An 8360-nucleotide genomic window follows, 5' to 3' on the forward strand; every position below is an offset into this window, starting at 1 on the left:
CTGACATTTCGGCTGCAGATCCCCAGTGGGCTGCCTGGGGATCCACTCAGATGAATAAAAGCCTTCTCCAGCTCGCACATCTAGGAAGGCAATGCCCAGCACCTCCTGTCCCAGTCCACCAGGATGCTGAACGCTGACCACACCTGCACAAAGGCGCAATCACCAGGTCCTCTGAGGATGCGTCTGGGTCCCATGGCACACATAGGCACCTGCCTGGTGCCTACCCAGAGGCATGCGTGGCAGGAAGGAGATGGGAAGCACAACCCAGGAAGGAACACACCAGCCAGGAATTCTCCAAGGAGGAAGGCACTTCTCTCAGAGGAGGGAACAGGCCTCCTTCCCACAAGGTGGCTCCCGTTTTCATGACCATGCCCTGTGAGGGCAACTGCTATGCCCACAGGCTCAGAGGGGGCACTGGCAGGACCAGGTGCAGGTGACAGCACTCCAAAATATTCAAAGGCCCTGAGCCGAGGCCCAGCCTCCCTGCCCCCCAAGGAGGGGCAGTTCCTCCCTGAGGGATCCCAGGCTTAGGTCTCCATCCACCAGTCTGTCTCAGCCCTTGAGCTTGGCTCTGACCCTCCAGGACGGGTCCTGGGCCTGCTGAACTACATTCCATGTTGGCCCTGGGAGGACCTGGCTCGTCCATCAGCATGACCCAGACCTTGCTCTCGGACCCAACCAGCCATCAGCCCTCCCTGGACCCTCCCTCAACCCCATCTTGGTACCCAGCAGGACAACCCCACTGCCAGAAAATGAAGAGGTTGCCTGGCTTCTGCCTGTTCCCACCCCATTCCCCACCAAGATGGCTATCTCTTCTGCTACCGCCTAGTCTCCCTTCCAGGGTCTGGTTCTCAGATTTTCTTTTTCTTTCTTTCTTCCTAAGATTTTATTTATTTATTTGACAGAGAGAGACACAGTGAGAAAGGGAACACAAACAGGGGGAGTGGGAGAGGGAGAAGCAGGCTTCCTGCTGAGCAGGGAGCCCAATGCAGGGCTCGATCCCAGGACCCTGGGATCATGACCTGAGCTGAAGGCAGATGCTTAACAACTGAGCCAGCCAGGCGCCACATGGTTCTCAGATTTCTTGAAAGGCGAGAGCTGGGTGCTCTTGCTGGGGCTGGTGGGTTTGGAGAGCACAGAGAGCCTGGAGGCCGGTTGTGCCACTGAACCCCAGAAGTAACCCTGAGAAGCTCCGGGCCTTGTCTGTCTGGCACCAGCCAGCCAAAGTGGGGCACAGGACTCAGTCTCACTCAGAGGCCACCCAGTGCAATTCAAAGTTTTCCAGGCTCTTGGAACCCAGAATTTTGGAAATTCAGAAGCCAGGAAACACCAGCACACAAAACCCTGGAATCCTTGAATCCCCAGTGCCTAGGATCTCTGACTCAGAATCCTCCAATCCTAGCTGCTCTGTGTGGGGAGAGGGTGGATGGGAAGAGAGAGGAATGGAGAAGGCCCCCTACCCCACTTTACCTGCTCTGTTTGATTCGTTCCTGTCCTGATCTGTCCATACCTAGGGACTGGTGTGGAAGCTGTTGCTTCCTGGTCCCTTTGTGAAGATCAGGGGGAGCTGAGTTCAGGGTCCTGGCCTGGCATTATGGTGGAAAGGAGGGGAGGGGAGAAGAGAAGGCCAGGAGCAAGGCAGTGCCCTCTGGGGCAGTAGGGAAGGAAGCAAAGGAGACCCAGGCATTTGGGGTAGCAAGATGAAGTGGGCAGCTCCCCCATCCTGGGGGCTCTCCCACTCCACTACTGGCCCAGCCAGAAGGAAGTAGGGCCAGGCCAGACTTCCCCATGTGCAACTTCTAGTTCTTTCCCCTGGGAATGGAGACAGAGGAGTGGCCATGAGAGGTCCCAGTGCTCCTCTCTCTCCCCCTTGCCCTCACAACAATGAAGATAATAAGGAGGAGGAAGATTTTGCCACATTCCTCCCTGCTGTGATCAGGGGACGGTGGCCTCTCTGATGCCTGAGTCCTCCTCTGCACCCCTCTGGCACTAAGCACACTCTTAACCACAGCTGGTCCCTGCTTCTTGGCCTCATGGCTCTGATACCATGTTCCCCAGGTTTGTTCATTCGGTCACTGACATCTGGGTGTTCCACATCCCAGGCACCAAAACAGACCTAGGTTTGGTCATGGAGAAAGACCTGGGCCCTGTGACAAGGCAGGTAGGCCGCATCTAAGGGAAGTCAGGGTTTCAGAGGCCCAGGATGCCCTGACCGGGCCACAGGCAGGGAGGTGGCATGCAGGCCTCAGAACTTCTGCCCGGGTGTCCCTTCCAGCTCTCCCTTTCCTGGGCTGAGAGACCACAAGCAAGTACCTTAGCTTCCACTGACCTCAACCTCCTCATCAGCAAAACAGGGGCTGGGAGAGCCGTCATATTCAATAAAGCCCAGAGCGGACAGGACAAAAAAGGGCAGCAAACAGACCTCCAGAGGTGCTTATCTGAGGGCCGGAACCCTGGGGGGCTCAGAACTTGATAGTTGGCCCCGTCTACAAGTAGGATGCCTGGACAGGCCTGCCATCCCCACAGTGGGCTGCCAGCAATGTCACATGACCATGTGGCCCTCCACGCCCTGCCCGCCACCCAGACCAGCAGTTCCCAGAGTAGAGCAGGGTTTGGATCTCCTCCGCCCACGGTGTCTCCCAGCGCTCAGAGTTCTCACCATGGAGGGGGAGACATTCAGACTCCCGGCTTGTCCCTGTAATGGGTGATTATAGGCAAAACCTCACCACCCTGGGCCTGTCTCCTCATCTGTAAAATGGGAATGGTACCTACCCCAAGAGACTTGCTGAGGATTAAATCAGTCAAAAAAAAAAAAAAAATGCTTCCACAGTGCCTGGCACAGAGTAAGCTTCCAAAAAACACTAACTACTGCCACTATTATTACTACCATTCAATAATAATGCTGTTACTGAACTGGTCACTTAAGCACACATTCCCTCCCAGCCACTCAGATTGCCCTAACAGTCTAGAGCAGATGTCCTGAGTACAGGACAGATCTTTTCCCTTCTCAGCTATGTTCCAAAGGCTGAGACAGAGGAAAAACCTCCACAGGAAGGTCACATCAAAGACCAACCAGGCACTGTTCCCCCAGCCCCTGGTCATCCCTGACACCTGAGGTCATTGGCCTCCTTAGGCTGTCCTCCCCAGGGCCCTCATCAAAATGTACAGGTCTGGGGGCCTGATAGGGGCAGGGGTGAGGGGACAAGATGTCCTCTCTGATCAGGGCTGGGGGGCCTGGTGTTGAGTTAGAGGCAGGGCCTGAGCTCCATGGGCAATGCACTTACATGGGACCTCTGAGGGCCCCTCGTGCCTTCCCGCTGTTCAGATCCTTGGAGCAGCCCCATTAGCACAAAACCCCTTCCTAAAATATGAAACACCCCTCTGTGCAGGGCTACAAAGGGGGCCAAGGCCAGCCAGACTAAGACCAGAGGAGGGGGTAAGAGGGCCCACCCAAGGGACTGGTTTCTACTCCTTAGGAAAGGAGGGGTCTGTTCAGCTGGCCTGAAGGCCGCCTTGGCCACCACCCAAGGGAAAGCCCCTCACTGAGCAGATCCCAGACTGCTGGGAGATCAAGCTGTAAGGTCAAGCTGGGGGAGGGGAAATCAGGCCAAAGCAGGCAAAGGAAACTCCTGCCTGACCCTGCCTCTACCACTCAGTGGCTATCTGGGGAGGATGAAAGTGGTTAGCATACATAATAGTGCCTTCAGTGCTATGTGCCCCTTTACTGACATCTTTCTCACAGATATGACTCCTCAGCTTTCTGAAGCTGCTTCCCCCGCCCCATATTACTGGGCAGTGATCCCCGTCTCATGGAATGGTATGAAGTTAAATCAAGTGTAAAATCAGGCACACGACAGGTCCTCAAATCAAACAGAGCTCCCTCCCTTTCCCTCTTCTTTCCCCAAGAGGGCCCAGACTAGGGGTCGGATCTGTCCTGATCCTCACCCACCAGGGCTCACTGTCTGATCCTAGTCTGATCTCTGGTCCTTGGCCTCAGTATCCCCATCTATGAGAAAAAGCTTCTGGGCCAAGTGGTATCTGAGTGTCCATGACCCTATCTACTCCAGTCTCCTTCCCACCTCCATTCCCTCCTTTCTTCTCCATTTCCAACTCATGTCCTACTGCATCCCTCCTCCTACAACAGAACCTTTGGGAGCCTAAAGTTGGGTAGAGGAGACAGCTGGTGAGCAGTGGGTATGAGCCCTCAAGCAACCCAAGGCCCACCCCAGGCTCCCAAGGGTTAAGATCCAGAGTGAAGGGCGGGAGGGAGGGGTGCACGGCAGGGTCAGCGCTGGACAGGCGGGCCTAGAGCCCAGGGCCTGCCTCCCCTTCCCCCACCCTGGGAACAGAGGCTACTTGTTTGGGCATCAGCTGGCTGGCTTTGAGCTTGGCTAAAGGAAGAGTGGGGTGGAGAGGGGAGAGAGCCCCAGAGAATAGAGGGGACTCCCTTCTCTTTAGCTGATGCCCTAGTCTTAGTACTAGGCTAGTCCACCACCAGCCCCTAGGACTCTCAGAAGCCCCTTACCGCTCTGAACTGACCCTTTCGCTCCAGTTTGTCTCTTTCCTTCGTTCAAACTAATTTCAGGGAACAAGATTTACTCTCAGGCCCAATTCTTGCCCCAGCAGTCTCTCTGTAGAACACGAGACCAGGGCTTATCGCCCCATCCTGCAGATGGGGAAATGGGGGCTCTAAGAAGTTTGGGGACTTGCAGAGCCACATAATGTTTGATTGCTGTGCAGGGACTACCCCAAGCCCCAATCATCCCCAGGGCTCTGCAGGCCCTTCCCCACAGAGCTCCAAGGAGACCCTTCCCAAGCTGTGACACTATGAAGGATTGAAAGGCGAGGAAGGAAGAGGCAATAAGCAACCTACCTGTGAAGTCCCAAAGAACATAGATTTTTGGATGGGGAGAAAATTCTGGAGAGGGAGGGTGGGGAAAACAAACAACCTGCACAAAGGACTGAGGTTTCAGGTACAGAAAAGCATGACTGGAGCCTGAGAGGTGGTGCAGGTGAGGCTGGGCTGATGAAGCCTGGGGGCAGTGTGGGCCCCAGGTGGCCTCTGCCCACTTCTACCTCACCAGTTGTCAGGACTGTGCCTGGAACGACCCCCTTGTGCCCAACTCCTGGGAGGAAGTGGTGAATGAGGAGGCAAGGTCCCCCAGGCAGGGTCTAGGCAATCCCCAACCAGCCATGGGACACAGGGGGACGAGTTCTTGCTGCACCCTGCCCCAGCTACCCCTTTCAGCCATACCCATCTCCTTTCCATTCCTCAAATATACCACGAAAGTTCCTGCCTTTGCACAAACTGTGCTGTCCTCTGGGGGGTCCTTATCCTTGTTAATTGCCACTTCACTGCCAAGGCCCATTCCAGTCATCTCCTCCTCCCTGGGCCTCCAAAAGTCCCAGTCCCTGATTCTATCTCCGTACCTGTCTGCACTTGTCTTCCAGATTCTGCTGGGATCATTCTACCCTATAATGAGCTTGCTGGGAGGTCTCCCACTAACCCGGGCACTCTCCGCTCTCCAAAGACAGATATCCTGGGTGCCTCAGTTTGGACCTTGGTGCTCAGTACACAGTCAAATCCTGAGTACCTCCACAAATCTGTACCACCCTGCAGCAACTTCCCCCCCGACCCCCGCCCCTTCCCTGCAACGAAGCCTGGGGATCAAGGAAAGCTCCCAGGACTAGAGCTTTGGATGAGGGAAATGCATATGCCAGACCGTACTGCGATCGCTCCTGATCAGAGTTCCCCAACACCAAAAATCACACTTGGAGATCCTGGACCAAACACCCACCTCATTCCCCCTAGGCTGCACTCCAAGCTGGCTCTCTCCAACGCCAATAACCCACTCCCGGCTTGACCCCATTCAGTGAACACACACCTCCTCTTTCCAGCAACTGGGCCAGGTAGGAGCTCTTGGGAGGCCATGCTCCCATTTACTGATGGTGAATTGAGGCACAGAGACCGGAAGTCGTCTGCCCAAGGTCCTTAGAGCCCCAAGTCCAGGGCATAGGGTCATAGGAAAGTGCCAAGCCGTAAGGGTCGCGGCGGTCAAGGAGGTGGGAGCCTTCATTTCACAGATGAGAACAGCAAAGCGCCAGAGGGCGGACTGGCTTGGGTTCCTGGGAACATTCAAGCTAAAGGACTAATAGCTGGAAGCCCCCTGACCCGCCGGTTCGCCCTCCTCCCGACCGACTCTGGCCCGACCGCGCATCCTCAGGTGGCGACCCTCATCCCCATCACCACACAGGAGCGCAGACCACTGCCCCGGGAGAAACGCCCGCGGAAGTAGGCGCGGGGCGCACAACTGGCGCGCGGCCTCGGCGTTCCCTTCTGCGAAATGGGGAAACTCCGGTCAACACCTGGTGAAGGGGCGGCGGACGGGGAAGTCCCAGCAGCCGCACTTACTTGTTCTGAGCGAAGACTCCACGCGGGAACCCGGGGAGTCAGGGTCCCGGCGCCACCACTGACTCACGCCGTCGTAGTGAACTCGCGGCCGCAGGCCGGCGCGCCCACCGCGCTGGGTGCTTCCGCCTGCCCCACGTGACGCCCGGGGGTGGAGAGGGGAGGGCCGGGAAGGGGCAGGGATCCGCCCCCTGCTCCTCCCCGCCTAGTCGCTGTCTTTGAGCCCGCCGGCCAGGCCTAGCGGACAGGTCTGTCGGTGCGTCTCCCCCGCCCTTCTCGTTGCTTGCCTGTCTGTCTCTGTCTCTTGAAGTTAAGATCTACCTCCAACCTTCCCGCACGCTGAGTCTCCATCTCTTCCTGAGTCTTGCCACCCTTCTCCTGGTGACTCTACCCCCGGGATGGGGCCGGGGAATGAGCCACACAACATTCCCAGACCCCTTCCCCCCCCCCCCGCCCTGTCCCAGCGTCCCAGACCCCCAGGATGGAAAGAGGCGGTTGGAGGCGGGACGACCTAGGTCCCTAACCTTCTCCTCCTGGATGTCCTTCGCCGACCGACTCTGGCCCGACCTCGCATCCTCAGGTGGTGACCCTCATCCCCATCACCACACAGGAGCGCAGACCACCGCCCCGGGAGAAACGCCCGCGGAAGTAGGCGCGGGGCGCACAACCGGCGCGCGGCCTCGGCGTTCCCTTCTGCGAAATGGGGAAATATCCTCTCTGAGGATATCCCATTTCCCTCTCGGGGACCACATCCCCCAGGGGCAGCGTGGTGGGGGAAGAGCCCTACACAGTCAAAGGGCTGAGGGATCCCTTGGCAGGAGGCTGCATAGAGCCTGAGGTCCTGGCACCAAGACACCTTCAGTGGCTGAGATTGATAAGATGTCTGCCCATCCTGCCAGCACATACACAGATAAGGGCCCTGGGTTTGGGAGGAATTCCTGGGTCCTGTGTTCCTGTCACTTCTGAGGCCAGCCAAGTCAAGAGACCCTAATTTCTCTGTGCTTCTATTTCTCCAAATGCCCAGTGGATATATTTGAAAGAATAGCTCTCACCAGGATGGGGCGCGGGGGTTGGCTCTGAGATTAGGAGTCATTAATCTGAGCACCTACTACATGCCAAGCCCAGTGCTGGGCAATTTATGCCTTTTATCTGAATCCTCATACCTCTCCCTGAAGGCAAAAATCATCCCCCCACCCAGGTTAGGGATTAGAAATATGAAGCTCCAAGAAGTTCCAGGTCTTGTCCAGAGTTACAAAGCCAGTATTGGGCAATCCTGGGATGGGAACCCAAGTGTTGGAGAGTTGTAGAATCTCCTGCCTACCCTGCATGGGACATCCACCTCACCCTTCTAAAAGAGAGTCAACTCCAAATGGGCTGTATCTTTCCAGGAGGGGAGGACAGGGCCAAACCTTGGAGAGAACTTCCCAGCCCCAAATTCATATGGGGTGCAAAAACACTAGGGAGGGCTAGAGCACAGAGCTCTCACCTCCCAACCTGATAGCAGGGGTGTCCCTTAGGTGGCAGAGGGTACCTGGAGGTCACTGAGAACAGGTGAGATTCAGGCACCTCTCTAGGTCTCAAAGCCTGGACTGGAAAGCAGCCAGGTGGAACACAAGACCAGGGGACAGGCATCTGACCACTTGCAGAGGACTGCGAGCCCTACCTTTTCTGTTAACATAGGCCTGAGGTCTTCAAAGTGACATAGGGAAGTCTCGACTCACAGGACCTGGTCCCTCCACTGCATTGAAGTCTGATGACCCTCATCTCAACCCCCAACCTTCCTCCTCCAGAACATGTTGCCCCCAATCTTCATTCTGAGGCCCACAGCCATGTGGTCTGAGACCCAGGAACCTCGCCGCCTTCCTTCTGTGATGACTGGAGAGTGTCAGACCTCCTAATTCCACAGCTTGTACCAGTGGGGCCTTAGGATAAAGGTCACATGGAAGAGCCT

At 56.6% G+C, this 8360-nt stretch overlaps 1 protein-coding gene across 8 annotated transcripts in view; it reads right to left on the bottom strand.

The window, feature by feature from the left end:
- ARAP1 (ArfGAP with RhoGAP domain, ankyrin repeat and PH domain 1) overlaps positions 1–6554 on the bottom strand; it is a 61954-nt gene extending 55400 nt beyond the window's left edge. For 6 of the 8 annotated variants that reach the window (XR_006604215.1, XR_006604213.1, XR_006604212.1 and 3 more), the window contains exon 1: positions 6413–6554. The gene's annotated coding sequence lies outside the window, so the exon portion shown is untranslated. The remainder of the gene's footprint in view (positions 1–6412) is intronic. The other 2 variants (XM_045071431.1, XM_004768119.3) reach the window with 1 other exon arrangement.
- Positions 6555–8360: the final 1806 nt, after the last annotated feature.

This window comes from Mustela putorius, unplaced genomic scaffold (genome assembly GCF_011764305.1).
Source record: "Mustela putorius furo isolate JIRA1106 unplaced genomic scaffold, ASM1176430v1.1 tig00003987_pilon_pilon_pilon, whole genome shotgun sequence".
NCBI lineage: Eukaryota > Metazoa > Chordata > Mammalia > Carnivora > Mustelidae > Mustela > Mustela putorius.